Genomic DNA, 16,271 nt, shown 5'->3' with positions numbered 1-16,271 from the left:
AATCTATATCATTTGATATCAACGGTTGATATTATAGTTTTCTCGTTTAATATGGAGACATCAATTCTAATCCTAAATAGTTTTTACTAACTATTTATATTTTGCATGCCAATTTATTAAGATAATTTATTCTCATTCTCAGTAAAAATTAAATTTGTAATTTTATTAAATTTAAGAAAAACAACATTTATATTATTAAATAAAAAATAACATTTTTAGAGTTTAGGTACTTGCATGACACCGCGGGACACATTTATGGATCTGAAAATGCATTTTAAGCCTTTAGGGACCTCGATGACATACTATAACAAATTTAGGGGCCCCTGATGTACTTTACTTATCATTATATTATACTAGATTTATATATCTTCAATTAGCTTGAACGTACTTGATGATAATGAACTCCATTTTCTTATTCTGATCTGCAGATCAGAGATTGGTTACACAATTTCATGCCGGACATTACTGCTGAATGGCTCGATGTCACATGTCTCTGTTCATGTATACCTGGAATGATACAGTACTAAAGTATACATGGAATTTTTTGTTTTTTATCTTTGCTTCCCATCGCATCAGCTGAAGTGCTGAACCATGCCCGAGCAACCTGTCATCGCCACACATCTGGTTCATGCTGTTGCCGTTGGACGTCCGATGGACTGGTTAATGACGCTAGTACGGCGCTGTCGTATCCAGCCGCCCTACGTCAGGCATTTTCACAGCTGGCTTGGCTCCCCCCATCTATTTTATTATATTTCCTTGTGTCTGTTGTAAACTGGTTCCGGACTTCCGGCTTTAGTTAGTGCAGTTAGAAGTACTAATCATACGAAGAAGAGTGCGTGTAGCTAATAAGCATGGGTGAAAGACCTATTTCTCTGGCCAGCCAATATAGGACTATAATGACCCCACACATAATCAACAGCAGTTTGAACACATTAATTTGTATCTCTAATAAAATACGCGCACTTTTTGGGAAACTACAATTGACATAAAATTTATTAATGTGCAAGTCTATAAATCAAAGCGTGTCAGTTATACTATGGCCTCGTTTAGTTGCGGGTATAAAGTTTTTGAAATGGAATCTTTTCATATTTAAAGTATTAAATAAATACTAACCACAAAATTAATTACAAAACTCGTCTGTAAACAACAAGACGAATTTAACGAGCCTAATTAATAATCCATTATTAGCACATAATTATTGTAGCAATTTAGTGTCTAATCATGACCTAATTAGGATCATTAGTTTCATCTCGTCATTTACAAGCAGACTATGCAATTAGTTATTTATTTCGTCTAGATGTAATATGCCATGCATGAAACATTCCCGTTCGATGTGATAGATTTAGAATTTTTGAATTTTGCAACTAAATAAGGCCTATGTAGTATTATCAACAATCCGTGTCAAAGCCCAGCCCCAAACGACCAAATTGTTTTTCCTTAATCTCAGCTCTTGTTTAGATGCAAAATTCAAAATTTAAAACTATCTTGGGGCACCTGTATGGAGTATTAAATCTAGACAAAATAAAACACTAACTGCATAGTTTGCTTATAAATTAAGAGACGAATCTAATGAGTCTAATTAGATCATAATTAGGCAATAAATTGCTGCAGTAAAAGCTACAACAAACATGTACTAACGATGGATTAATTAGTCTTAATAAATTCGTCTCTGTGATTTAAATATTTCATTTCAAAAACTTTACAGAATGCATCTAAACAAGGCCAGTCTTTTTTTTTAAAGCAAAACAAGGCCAGTCTGGCTGTGCCTTGAATCGATCAAGATCCACCTACAAAAAAGTATAAAAGCAGGTGCCTCACCTAGGGCATTGTGTAGCCAGGGAGACAACATCCATGGAGCCTAGTTGTTACAATAGCAGCTATAGCCATTGCTACTACGAGGACGGCGACACCATAGTCTCAGCCGCGCGTATGATCATTATGTACACAGTGGTAGCAACAACCTTGTATCACCTTGCTCCCCCAAATCGAGTAGGGCCTCTGCTTCCGCTGCTTTCAAACCTTGCTCCCATTCTCCTCCCACTCATGGCTACCACCAGAAGCAGCAGCAGCGGCGTCCTCGAAGAACAGTCTAGCTACCAGGAGGACTCCATGTCCATGGAGCATTTCAGCGCCCTCATGGGAGCCGCCTGCATATCCACCTGCAGCAGCTTCTCCCTGGAAGCCAATGCCAAGCTCAATGATGCTAGGTCCACGATGACAACGAGCTCTCCTGCAGCACCAGCGAGGCCACCCAGCACCACCGTTGACGAACCAGGAGGTGACCAGCACCAGCAGTCGCCGCCGCCGCCGCTGATCGGTGTGCGGAAGCCACCGTGGGGCAAATTCGCTGCAGAGATAAGGGACTCCACGCGCGGTGGCGCCCGCGTCTGGCTCGGCACCTTTGGAACCCCCGAGGACGCCGCACTGGCCTACGACCAGGCCGCATTCGCCATGCGGGGACCCACCGCCGTGCTAAACTTCCCTCTCCAGCGCGTGCGAGAGTCGCTGCACGCGTTGGGGCTCAGCGCCAGCGCTAGTGACTCCCCCCGTGCTTGCGCTCAAGCAGCGCCACCGCATCCGTAAGCGCACGCAGAACAAGAGCAAGACGGCAGCATCGACTGGTACTAAGAAGCAGGCGAGTGATGGCCTGCTGGAACTGGAGGACCTGGGATTGGACTACTTGGAGGAGCTGCTCGGCTTATCTGACTCCGCGTCACCAGCTCCATCAGTGACATGGATTTAGCAACTTTGAGGATTAATTGATCAAACAAATTTGCAAAGATGATGCAGACTCGTGCCCCCAATTACAATCCGGTATCTGTTCACACACACACACACACACACACACACACACACACACACACACACACACACACACACACACACACACACACACACACACACACACACACACATGTCCAGTTTATTTTCGATATTTAGCTTGCTTCAACTTCCGTTGGTTCATGCTCAATCCTGAGAGAGAAGATGGTGCAGTGTTTGTTGATCTCCATGGACCAATATGTTAAGTTGCACGACACATGCATATGCACTTTGTCTGCTTATTTGTTTGTTGTGGAGTATATATTGCCGTTTCAAGTTATTCAGAATTTTAGATTTAGTTTCTTTACTCCACATGTGTTTTTCCGATCGGTAGCCTTTTTACGAAACAATGTCAATCACTAATGATCAAATAGTGATATGAGACTTCCTACCATAACTCAAATAATAATGATAAAATAATCATATGCGTCCTATACTACTATTTGATGATAATTTAATATTGTTGTCATTTCTGCCACCATAGCTAGAGAACTGACACTTGGTACCGGTCAGTACCGTTTGGTCGGTACTAATAAATACCACACTATTTAGTACCGGAAAAATATGCATGGTACTAAAGGGACCATTTAGTACCGGTCGATAACACTTACTAAAATCAGGATCCAGCTTAGAACTGATCAACTTCTTCAAGTACATTGGCCGACATAAATCCATGTCCCAATTTCCCTTCGTCGTCAAGTAGGAAATCATCCATCAAGATGCTTCTTCTTTAGAGCCGACTAGGTCGGCTTTCCTTTCACGCGCCATAATTGTGATCGCGGGCACTCTTCCTCACAAGCACGCTTTTCTCATTGTTGTTCCTAATGATGCAAACTCTACCCTCTCCTTCTCTAAGACCGGGTCAATCTGCCAGGAGACCACTAAGAGCTGTTTTCAGAATCACATCAGTACTCATTCTCACGAACCAATGGCTGCTCATCGGAAAAGCCCGCATTGGCTTCTTCCTCGAGTCATTCTTGAGGATCATTCTCTTTTCCTAACTGTTAGCCAGGAGTGTGCCTTCCTTGTGGCCGGTCACCATAGATCGGCTGTTGGCCTCGACCACCATAATTGATGAGGACTAGGCCCGATCTTCCGAGAGGTAAATGTACGTTTGATTGGTGGAGGACTCGACGTTGATGATCCGGCTTCAAATCAGCATGATTCAAACCTTACAACCGCTACACCACTGCTCCGTTGGTTATCAACCAAGCACAACTTGATTTACCTCACCGAGAAGGATTTTCCTGCAAGCGAATCGAAGAACACAAGCAAAAAGATGTAAACACGCAATCTGATAATTGCAAATATGGATGAAGTGAATCACAAGAAGGGTTCAAGCACTTGAAACAAAAGGACTAATTGACACAGTCGAGGAGAGCAAGAACAGGGGCCCTGGATATATGTATAAGGACTTGTCGCCACAGATACAATGATGCAATCTCTGTTTTTTGAAGGAAAACACAAGAACTAAACAAAATCCAATCATTCTAGGCGATGGCTACTGAGTTTATACCCTAAGGGACATCCTAGTGTTGCTGGTGGTGGCCATGGGGTGTCCACCACTTGGGCCACTTGGCCCGACACGGTACATGGGACAACAGCCCTACAGACGGCCGCGCAGCGCCTTGGCAGATTCTGGATATCACATAGTTTTGACAATTCCTGTTGACTCCTAATGAATTTTGGCCTTAAACCGGTGTCATTGGAAGCTCCTTGAAATTATCTTTCCATCCATGTAAATAAAGTCTGAAACAGACTCCGTATGCGACCTGGGCGTCATTTTTTGTGCGGGCTGCTCTTGAACTCCGAGGTGGACTCGAACTTGAGTTGTTTTTGGGCCTCCACCTTGGGGACACGAACCGGATAAGCTTTGGGCCTTCTTCTCGACTTGGAAAACCTTGTTGGTCTCCTTCATCTTCATGCTATTCACCATGTTTGGCCATATGCATACTTGTCATGTCCTCATCATCCTCCCCTTCTTGAAAGAAACACCGTTCTTGGCACCAATTGTACTCGAAGCTGATCTTGTAGGCTCCTTGATCGGAATGCACATGATCTTGGACAAGAAAATCCTTCTCAACTTTATCCTACAAAAGATTAATACTAACAAAAGCTAGCATAGAAATAGATGGCATATGAATATCAGTAGTATTGGATCCATTTGGTTGATTACAATTTTTCACAACAAAAGAAAAATTCAGATTTGCACAAATGTAAACTCGATGTATCAAATATTTTCCATTGTTGTCATACCAATAGCATGATATATATGTCTCGAGCACCATGGCAACTCAGGATGTTCAAAAAGTTGCTCCTCCAAATCACTAAGATTAGACAAAACATCAAATTCAATGTAACCCAAAAATTTTAAAGAAGATATTAGTTTTAGCTCATTCGTACCACTATCAATGTGATTAACATGTTTCAATTCGGCACAAGTGGGTGGTTCTGTGCTTTCATGTTCATAATCATGTAAGTCATGTTTATCATAAGGAATATCAAGCAAATCATCTTGTGACAAAGGTAAATCAAGTGATGGTTCCACTAATAGTTGCTCTATCATAGCATGATTGGTGGAAAATTTCAGCACATCTAGAGAACTCTCACCTTCCATGAGTGTAGCACCATGGGTATTACCTATGTCATCATTTTCAGCAGGAGTAATAGGTGCAATGTGATGGTTCTAAATTTGCACATGAGGTTGTGAGCTCCTCATATTCTTCCATGTCATCCTCTTGCTTATGTACATTATCAACAACAAACTCTTCCTCTAAATGAGTCACCTCATCATATGAATTCAAAGAAGGAGGTGCATTAACAAATGTTACTCGCATAAGAAGTTTCATATCATTCCAAGATTGAGGTTTATCTGAAGGATCTAAAGACTCGAACCAAGATAAAGCAAAATATCTGAAAACACTTGATGTATTTTTTACCTTCCTCCTTGGACACATAAAGCGAGTAGAAAATATATTATCTATGGCAATCTCCCACTCCATGTACTCATCCACACCTATACCATCATAGGTCGGTGGATATGAACAACCTATTATTGTTAGAAGACAGCAAAAGACAACACAAAAGTATTATCCCTATCAACTAGCAACTACTGGGTGGTAGTGAAAGTGAAAGGCAATATCTCAATGGGACTTACCACCGTCTTGCAAGTGTTCTTACCAAAGCCAACAGGCGGCACAATCAGTTGTAAAACTTGGATGTAATAATTGCAAGGTGAATCTGTACTGACAGAAGTAATATGTGGAGTTTTAGGAAGGCACAATATGGTAGCAAGGAATATCAATATTTCAATTCAGAATTGCAAGACTGAAAAGTTGTCCCAAGATGGTCTATATCGCCGGCCTAAAGTATCCTGGACCTAGTTCAAGCAAGCAAAAATACAACTCACCACAAGACCACAAAATAATGCGAGCACTTCTGAATTTTTTCTTCTTCTTTTTGTTTCTTTCTTTTTTTTGGTGCGGCTCTTTTTTCTTTTCTTTTTGCACCTTCGCCTTTTTTTTCTTTTGATCCTAGCGCAAGGAAAACAGCAAGTACTCAAAGGAAAAGTGGTATGCCTCTAAATGGTGATATGTTTCTTTTCGTGTTTTCTTACTTATGCATGGATAAAACTATTGATTGAATACAAAACTGGACACGACACCAACTAGATCAACAAACAAGAATAGGACCAGCAACACAACGACGCGACTAGGGACCAAATTTCAGAAAAGCCAACTGAAAGAAAAATTGTGTGGCACAAAGGTGTTATAGGACAGTGGAATTACTTTTTTGTAGGGCTTTTTTTGGACTATAGGTAATGAAAACAAGACGAATCTAAAGGGAAAAAACAAGATAATATCTCACGAGCAACCTGGAATCTTGATACCACTTGATGAGGACTAGGCCCGATTTTTCGAGAGGTAAAGGTATGTTCGATTGGTGGAGGACTCGATGTTGATGATCCGGCTTCAAATTAGCATGATTCTAACCTTGCAACCGCTACACTACTGCTCCGTTGGTTATCAACCAAGCACAACTTGATTGACCCCGCCGAGAAGGCTTTTCCTGCAAGCGAATCGAAGAACACAAGCAAGAAGATGTAACCACGCATTTTGATAATTGCAAATATGGGTGAAGCGAATCACAAGAAGGGTACAAGCACTCGAATCGAAATGACTAATCGACACAGTCGAGAAGAGCAAGAACAGGGTCCCTAGATCAATGTATAAGGACTTGTCGCCATAGATACAACGATGCAATCTCTGTTTCTCGAAGGAAAACACAAGAACTAAACAAAACCCAATCATTCTAGGAGGCTGCTACTGAGTTTATACCCTAAGGGATGTCCTAGGGTTGTTGGTGGTGGCCAAGGGGGCGTCCACCACTTGGGCCACTTGGCCCGACACGGTACATGGGGCAACAGCCCAAAAGACAGCGGCGCAGCGCCCTAGCAGATTCTGGACGTCACATTGTTTCGACGTTCCCCATTGTCTCCTAATGAATTTTGGCCTGAAACTGGTGACATTGGAAGCTCCTTGAAATTATATTTCCATCCATATAAAGAATGTCCAAAATGGACTTTGTATGCGACCTGGGCGTCATTTTTTGTACGGGATGGAAATGAACTTGAGTTGTTTTTGGGCCTCCACATTGGGGACACGAACCGGATAAGCTTTGGGCCTTCTTCTCGACTTAGAAAACTTTGTTGGTCTCCTTCATCTTCATGCAATTCACCATGTTTGGTCGTATGCATACTTATCATGTCCTCATCAGTAATACTACCTCTTATATGGAGTGTGCCCCCCATGTAAACCATTGCACGCTCGGCAGTTATCGACTGATGGCAAATGCCGACCTTCATTATTTCAGCAATGCATGAAGAATGGGCATCGCTAGTGGTTCTCCTCACGCTAGGCTCGCTCTTCCTACTGATGTTTTATTTCCTTCTCCTGCTGACACTGGTATTTGTTTAGTAGCATCTGTGATGTCATGGGTCGGCATGGCCTCTTGGAACCTTCTTCTTGCTTGTATCGGCTTTGACTTTTGAATCGGTCACCCGATACCTGCACTTTGGGATCCACGACTCCTGATCGTTTGGCCCTTCAGAAGTCAGCACCTTGGTCCCTATCTTTGTGTCTTGATCCTTTACATCCACCATGTTGGAGGGGGAAGGATGATCTTTGATCTTCATCGGCTTTTTAGGAACATCAAACTTGATCCTTCCTTGTTCAATAGCTGATTGGAACTCCTTGCAGAATATCCTGCTCTCACTAGTATTATGTGATATAGTATTATGCCACTTACAGTACTTGCTATTTTCAATTAAACAGCCAATGTGATCTTGTGATCTGCAAACTTGATCTGTCTCTCCTGCAACAACAAATCAAAGATCCTATCGACCATTGTAACGTCGAACCTGTATTTTTCGTTTTCCTTCTTGGCGAACAGGCCTGAAACCAGCTCCTTCTTCTTTGTCCACTCGACCAAGCCAATCACTGCCTCGTCCTTGGGATCAAATGAATCTCTAGCAAAATTCACCTTTTTCTGGAATGTGGTTCTTCTAGTAACTGGGTTCGAACGTTAACACATGATAGCCTCTGAGTAAGATGACTCAGGCTCTCAAACTCGTGGGAGTAGAACCTTTCACTTGTGTGAGGCAATAATCCTTGAAAAGCCAATTCTGCAAATTGGCTATTGCTGAGAGACAAACTAAAACATTAGCTCCTAATGTCCCTAAATCTCTGGATGTAATCAGTGGCTGGCTCGTCGTTTCTCTACCTGATCGCTATCAGGTTTGTGAGCTTCATCTCAAGTACTCCTGCAACAAAATACTTATGGAACTACTTCTCAAGATCGTCCCATGTGATGATGAAATTTGCGAGCAAGGAGGAAAACGAAGCAAAGGCTGGCCGATCCAGACAGTGAGAGTAGGAATAGATGAATCTTCAGAGCATCTATTCCAGTAGCTTCCCTATACTGGATCAAGAATTGGCTGATATACTCGATAGTAGACATGTTATCCTTTCCAGAGAATTTGGTGAAGTCCAGCACTCTATAGCGGTGCGGTAGAGCGATTTGATCATAAGCCTCAAGGTAGGGCTTATAGTACATGAATGTCGGATCTTTGGGCTTCATATCGAAATGATTTCTCATCACATCGGCTATCTGTGCTTTGGGGCACCTGTTGCTGCACACACAGTTGCTGCACCTAAGTTTGCACTGGCTGCATTGGTGTTTGGACTGGTGGTACTAGTGGTTGCACTGGCACACCTGCTGCAGTTGCTCGATGTCAGGCTGCCATTATATTGGACTAGAACCCGTGGTTGCATGTTCATCATCTGGACCATAAGATTCATTATCGGTAAGTAAGCCGATTGATGATGGATCTGCTTGTGGGTAATGAGTCATCGACTGTGGGGCTGATGGTGATGCTTGAGGTTTGCCTTCTTGGCTGCTGAGGAGATTGTTGCTGCTTTACCGTTAAGGGCAGCATCCTTCGAGGTGTAGCTGTAGCACCAATAGAGAATCCTGTTTGTCTAGCAGCATTCTGATTCTGCGACCATACACCTGTCACCATCTCGGGAGGCATCCTAAGAAAAGAAGTTGGTACGTTGTAGGATCTAGGATACCGACTAGAGGGGGGGGTGAATAGGCGGTTTTAGCTTCAACCACAAACACTAGACAAATTTAATTAGAACCACAAGGAGATTTCTACTTCTACTAAATCCTATGTCTAGTGAGGGTTTGCAACCTAGGATGACAAGTAGAATTCAAGCTCTAGTAAAGTAAATTGCTCAAAGTAAATTGCAACAAGTAAGAGAACAAAGAGATCACCACACAAGAGACAAGAAGTTTTCCCGTGGTGTCGATGACTTGTCGGTCACCCCTAATCCACGTTGAGGTGGATTCAATGTTTCAACTGCTTCTCTATCAAGAACACCTCTTGATCTTGAGCCGGCTTGAATCAATGAACCTCTCCAAACCTCGATTCCACTAGAGTTGCTCTTCACCGCTCCGGCGAGGTGAGCACAAGGACCTCTCACAACCAAATCGAGGCTCCACCAAAATCTTCTTGGTGAGCTCGTCGATTTCACTTCTCCAAGCCGTCTAGGAGGCGGCAACCTCCAAGAGTAATAAGTCGATGACGCTTGCTTGAAGACTCCCTAGTGCCCCAAAGCTCAAACACTTGATGCAATGCACTAGGATGCTCTCACACTCTCAATAATGCAACCACTAAGCAATGTGAGTGGGAGAGAGGAGAGGGCTTGCTCTAGAAGGTCAAGGAAGCTTTCAAATAAGCCAAGAGTAGCCCCCCACGGCCGGCCATGGGGGTATATATAGCCCCTCCCTCGAAATCCAACTGTTATGTTCAAATCTGCGCAACGCGGACTGTCCGCTTCACAAAAACTGGACCGTCCGTCATTCAAAAGCAACGGCTAGAACAACATTAAATGCGTGTCAGAAACGACCGTTATGCCCTTGGCAAACCGTCCGCCCCTCAGGTGAGGACCGTTCGTAGTACAAAGTTTCCAACCACACAGAAACATCCCAAGTCTGTCGATTTCAAAAGTTAGGCCAGCGGACCGTCCGCCCCCTAAGGCCGGATCGTCCGTCGTTGACTTGCATGCGCACAACAGAAATAGCTGAACTTCTATCGATATCAAAAAGTAAGATGCGGACCGTCCGCCCCTCCGGGCCGGACCGTCTGCAGGTCATTTTTCAGCATCCGACAGAACCACCAAGGTTCTGTCCGAACCAACACAAGAGCTAGCGGACCATCCACTCCCCCTGGGCGGACTGTTCGCCCATGACATTTTCATCCCACCAGAAACTCCTAGTTTCTGCCAATTTCAAACTTTTGTACGGCGGACCGTCCGCTCCCTAGGGCCGGACGGTCCGCCCCTGCGTGACAGCACTCATTTGAACCATAAGTCACCTCTCTTTTCAAAAATGCGTTAGCTCTCATGCATGCAATGCAAATGTTTGAGCAAAGAGGCACTATAGAACCATCAAGCACGTGTTCATAAACACCTCTTGATAGTACGACTATCTATCCTATTAATCCGGTCACTTTTCAACCACTAAGCGCCTGGTGACCGGCAAAAATAGAAAAGCCCTATCTTTATACCTTTGCCTTGAGGACATCCTTTTCACATCATCTCCAAACAACATCATGATGTCCTCTAGACACACTTCTCCATGGACCAATCTATACTCATTCTCATCTCAAGAATTTTGTTAGTCCATAAGAGTTGTCATTAATTACCAAAACACAACTTAGGGGTCTAGATGCTTTCAATCTCAACCTTTTTGGTAATTGATGACAACACAACTCAAAAGTGATTTGAAAAGATTTAAGTCAACTCTATACACAAGGTATAAGGTGGACTTGAAATTGAACTTTGGATGTACTTACCCATTTTCTTGAAAATCATAGAAAATAGAATGGATAAATTTCTCCATCCCGGTAGGTAGAGAAAACTCCCCCTTGATATGTGCATGTAAGATTTGAATATTTTCCATGAGCACATATATGAGATAAGACATTTTAGCGGAGTTTCCCCTACAAAGTGGAGTCGAGGCATACAAGATATATGTGATAGAACAATACTTGCACAAAAGGTTAGCATAACCTCAAAACCACAAGAATGAACTAGAACCATCACAAGATAAGAAAGATAACAAGGTTCACCACATATTACATAATGAGTTCTAGATCACACACAGAGTTCATGCAAAGCGGAAATTTAAACATGCCACAAGTTCAAGTTCAAGTTCATGCATAAGACAATAAAAATAAATTCCATCATAAGATCATCAAATGAGCTCCCCCTAGATCAAATCACTTCCTTCTTCTCCCCCTTTGGCATCAATGACCAAGAAGCTCAATCATCAGCAGGCGGTGGTGGCGGTGGCGGTGGGTAAAACAGTTGATGAGGATAAAACTGTGGAGGAGGCACTGGAACCGGATACACCGAGTAGAAGTGAGTAGAAAAATCTATGAATGATGTGTTCAGGGTGTTGAAGTTCTGCTGCAGCTGTGCCTGAGAATCTGCCAAGTGCTGATACTGCTCACTGGTGGGAAGATAGTCAAACCGTGAGTCCAAGGCAGCCATGTCACCATGTAAGTTCTACTGCATAGTCTGCATGCTGTTCATAATGGGCTGGTACACGATGTTATGGATATGCTGTCCAAATGTCTGAAACTACCCCTGCATGTTGGCATTCATGTTCTCAAGTCCACATTAAGCTGCTGCTGCATCTGAGTGGCCAAGCCCTCAATCTGATTACCAATGCCCTGCTGCATGTTGGCAAAGTATGAATCAAAGTAACCTGTAGGAGGTACCCACTGTGGCTGAGCTGGAGGTGGAGGAGGTGGCATGGCTTCCTGGTTTGCATCTCCACCCATATCTTCTACATCACCCTCATTTTCATTTTCATCTCCTTCAGACTCAGATTCAGGCTCAGGAGGAAATGGAGTCAATGGCCTCTGAAGAAATGTAGTCTCATTTTTGAATGGTCTAAATGGAGTATGCCTGCACTCACAAGGACCCCTAAAGTTTGTCTTGGCCTTGATTATAGACATGACATAGGGAGCAAAGTATAGATTCATCTCAAGATTCAGCCTCAACTCTGCCATTTGATCCATGACAAGAGCAATAATGTTTATCTTGTCTCCATTCATGATATGAGAGATCACGTTCCAATAGAGACCATGAACTTTATCTTTATTTCCACTCTTTGGCATAAAGGTGACTCTGGCAATCTTATTTATCACAGCAGGATGATGTTTAAGACCATGAGTTTTACCAAAAGAGCGACGAATTCCAGACCGAGCAGACTCATAAAACACGGGATAATCATTCTCATCCATAGGATTTTCCATCATAACATTGATACTATCCTCAGCTGTAAGGAACTCATAATTTAACTCATTGGCAACAGCAAACTGAGCAAAAGTGGCATAATATATTCTTTTTCCAGTGTTCCACCATAATTTTTCTTCAACTAAATCAATCTCTAAGGTTGCATAGAATTGGCGGATAATTGTCTCATTCCAATCACATCTATGCTGAAAGAAATCAGTTAATCCCATACTTTCAAATCTAGGTACTAGACAGCCATCACTGCTTGATTACTCATATATGCTAGGTCAATAGTCTAATGACTGAACACAGTTTTCTTGAGCATATGACCAAAAAAGACATCTTGTTGTACCTGAGTTTTGAAGAACATCACATTTGTATCTCGGTCTTGATGGAGTTGATTTACTGATCTTGCATTTGTATAAGATTCTGCTGTCTAACGTCTGCTAGGCAAGTTCATGGATTGCACATCAATGACCTCATCATCGTCACTGCCATGAGCACCTTCCATAGACTCATCACTTCCAGCAGCAGAAGATTCAGTAGCTAACTCACTGAGATTAGGATCATAGTCTTCATCATTTGGATCATCATCTCTTCTTTGCCTTTTTGATGTACTTGCCTTTTTAATCTTTGATGTAGCAGCAGAGAAAAACTTTCGAACGGGCCTGAGTATCAAGAATCGACAATAAGAATTACTGCAATATGTTCATGCACATTGATCAAATGTAGATTCAATAATATGCAACTCTACTGAAAACAACAGGGGCGGACCGTCCGCATGGGACGGGCGGACCGTCCGCCCCTGAGGCGCGGACCGTCTGCGGCCCCTTGCGCAGTGAACTTCAAAATCACCCCAAACTTTGAATCCATGAATCTTGAGTTCTAGACCAAATCTACCGACCAAAATTTAACCATAGCTTCTCCTCAACACTAGGAACAAGATTCCCCAACAAATTTCACGAATTCATGGCCCAAAAGTAGATCACGAGTGAAACCCAAGCAACCTCCATTGACAAGAAAACCATGAATTTGAGTTGAGATTCTTTGAAATACCGCGATGACATGATGGAGGATGTCGCGGAGTGTCCGGGGATGCGCTCGGACCGTCCGGGGACAACTCCAAAAGCTCTAGCCCTTGAGGTCTTCTTCTCCACGTGTGCAAAGGTGAAAGAGATGGGTTTGGGGTGCTTTGGTCGGGTTTGGTGGAGGAAGAAAGAGACCTTTGAGTATATGACCGGCCAGCCTAGGCCCACAGTCGAAACTGACAGTCGTGGACCGTCCACCTCCTTTATTTGCTATCCCAGGCAGAACAAATCTTTTCTGTTCGGCTTCAGTCCAACAACCGCGGACCATCCGCCTGACCTGAGCGGACCGTCCGCCTCTCAATTTTTGAACCAAACAGAACTCGCACCTTTCTGCTCTTGTTTCTGACCACTAACGGTGGACCGTCCGCGGTCCATGGTCCGCCTTACCAAAGATCAACTGTCCAGATTTCTGTCCTCTTTTTCCAATACGAACTTTGATTAGGGATCATTGCTCAGCAAAAATTCCAATGCATCAAGACAGAGTTAGCAATGATGAAATAGAGTCTAATAAACATGATCACTCAATTTCATAAGATAAACCAAGTAGAATCATGATCAAATAAAAAATAGCACAAAAATGCCATAAAAATACAAGAAGCACATGCATATGAGGGCATATAAGATATGTAAGACACATGTACTAGGTTTCAAGCTACATTTGAGAGGTCAATGACATTGAGCTCATTTCTTAGTTTGCAAAACCGATTTTCATCCAATGGCTTGGTGAATATATCCACCAACTCATCAGTGGTCCCAATACCATCAATCTTGATATCTCCCTTGTTCACATGATCTCTAAGAAAATGATGCCGAATATCAATATGCTTGGTTCTTGAATGTTGAACCGGATTAGTAGCAATCTTCACGGCACTTTCATTGTCACACAATAATAGAATTTCATCAAACTTCACACCATAATCAAGAAGAGTTTGCTTCATCCAAAACAATTGTTCACAACAACTTCCGACCGAGATATATTCCGCTTCGGCGGTAGAAAGAGCAACCAAATTTTGTTTCTTTGAAGCCCAAGAAACAAGAGATCTTCCAAGAAATTGACAACCATCGGAAGTGCTCTTTCTATCAACTTTGCACCCGGCATAATCCGGATCCGAATATCCAACCAAATCAAAATGTGCACCTTTAGGATGCCATAAGCCAACATTTGGAGTGAGTTTCAAATATCTAAGAATCCGCTTGACGGCGGTCAAATGACACTCTCTTGGTGCGGCTTGAAATCTTGCACATATGCAAATACTAAACATGATGTCGGGCCTAGATGCGGTAAGGTAAAGCAAACTACCAATCATGGATCTATAAAGCTTTAAGTCTACCGGGTTACCTCCCTCATCAAGATCAAGATGTCCATTTGTAGCCATAGAAGTCTTGATTGGTTTAGCATCTTCCATTCCAAACTTCTTCAATAAATCTTTCACATATTTAGATTGGCATACAAATGTGCCTTTCTTGAGTTGCTTGATTTGAAGACCAAGAAAGAAACTCAATTCACTAATCATGGACATCTCAAATTCCCTAGACATCATCTCACCAAATTCCTCACAAAAATCTTGATTAGTAGAACCAAAGATGATATCATCAACATATATTTGACAAATAAACAAGTCTTTTCCAATAGATTTAGTGAACAAGGTAGTATCAACCTTCCCAATTTTAAAACCCTTATAAATGAGAAAGTCTCTTAGTCTCTCATACCAAGCCCGGGGAGCTTGCTTAAGACCATAGAGAGCTTTCGAAAGTTTATAAATATGATTGGGTTTCTTAGGATCTTCAAAACCGGGGGATTGTTCAACATAAACTAGTTCACTAATTCTACCATTCAAGAAGGCACTTTTAACATCCATTTGATAAAGTTTTATATCATGTGAGCATGCATAAGCTAGCAAGATTCTAATAGCCTCAAGTCTAGCCACGGGAGCAAAAGTTTCACCGAAATCTAAACCTTCGACTTGAGTGAATCCTTGAGCCACTAATCTTGCCTTGTTCCTCACAACAATTCCATCTTCATTTTGCTTGTTCCGAAAAACCCATTTTGTACCAATGACATTGTAGTTCTTGGGCCTTGGAACCAATTCCCAAACTTCATTGCGAGTGAAATTATTCAATTCCTCATGCATGACATTCATGCAATCTGGATCATTTAGTGCTTCATCTACACGGTTATGCTCAATAGAAGATACAAATGAAGAGTGTTCACAAAATGAAGCAATACGAGATCGAGTTTGAACACCATTACTAATGTCACCCATGATTTGATCCATTGGGTGATCCTTGGCAATTGCACGATGAATTCTTGGTTGAGTAAGAGAATCTTGAGTTGATGTAGGTAATGGAGTAGAAGATTCCGGTTGCTCTTGAGTTTGAGAACCATCATCATGCTCATCTTGATTTGCTTCTTGAGCTTGAGCATTTGAGGTTGAAGTAGAGGGATCAATTCTAATAGAAATTGAAGGACCATCCTCTTCTTCATTTTCTTCTC

General features: G+C 42.4%; 1 pseudogene; it reads left to right on the top strand.

Moving 5' to 3' along the window:
• Nucleotides 1-2,043: 2,043 nt before the first annotated feature.
• On the top strand, nucleotides 2,044-2,743 carry LOC120645512 (annotated as a pseudogene).
• Nucleotides 2,744-16,271: the final 13,528 nt, after the last annotated feature.

This window comes from Panicum virgatum, chromosome 8K, assembly GCF_016808335.1.
Source record: "Panicum virgatum strain AP13 chromosome 8K, P.virgatum_v5, whole genome shotgun sequence".
Classification (NCBI taxonomy): Eukaryota; Viridiplantae; Streptophyta; class Magnoliopsida; order Poales; family Poaceae; genus Panicum; species Panicum virgatum.
This window is presented reverse-complemented; position numbering and strand designations above follow the sequence as displayed.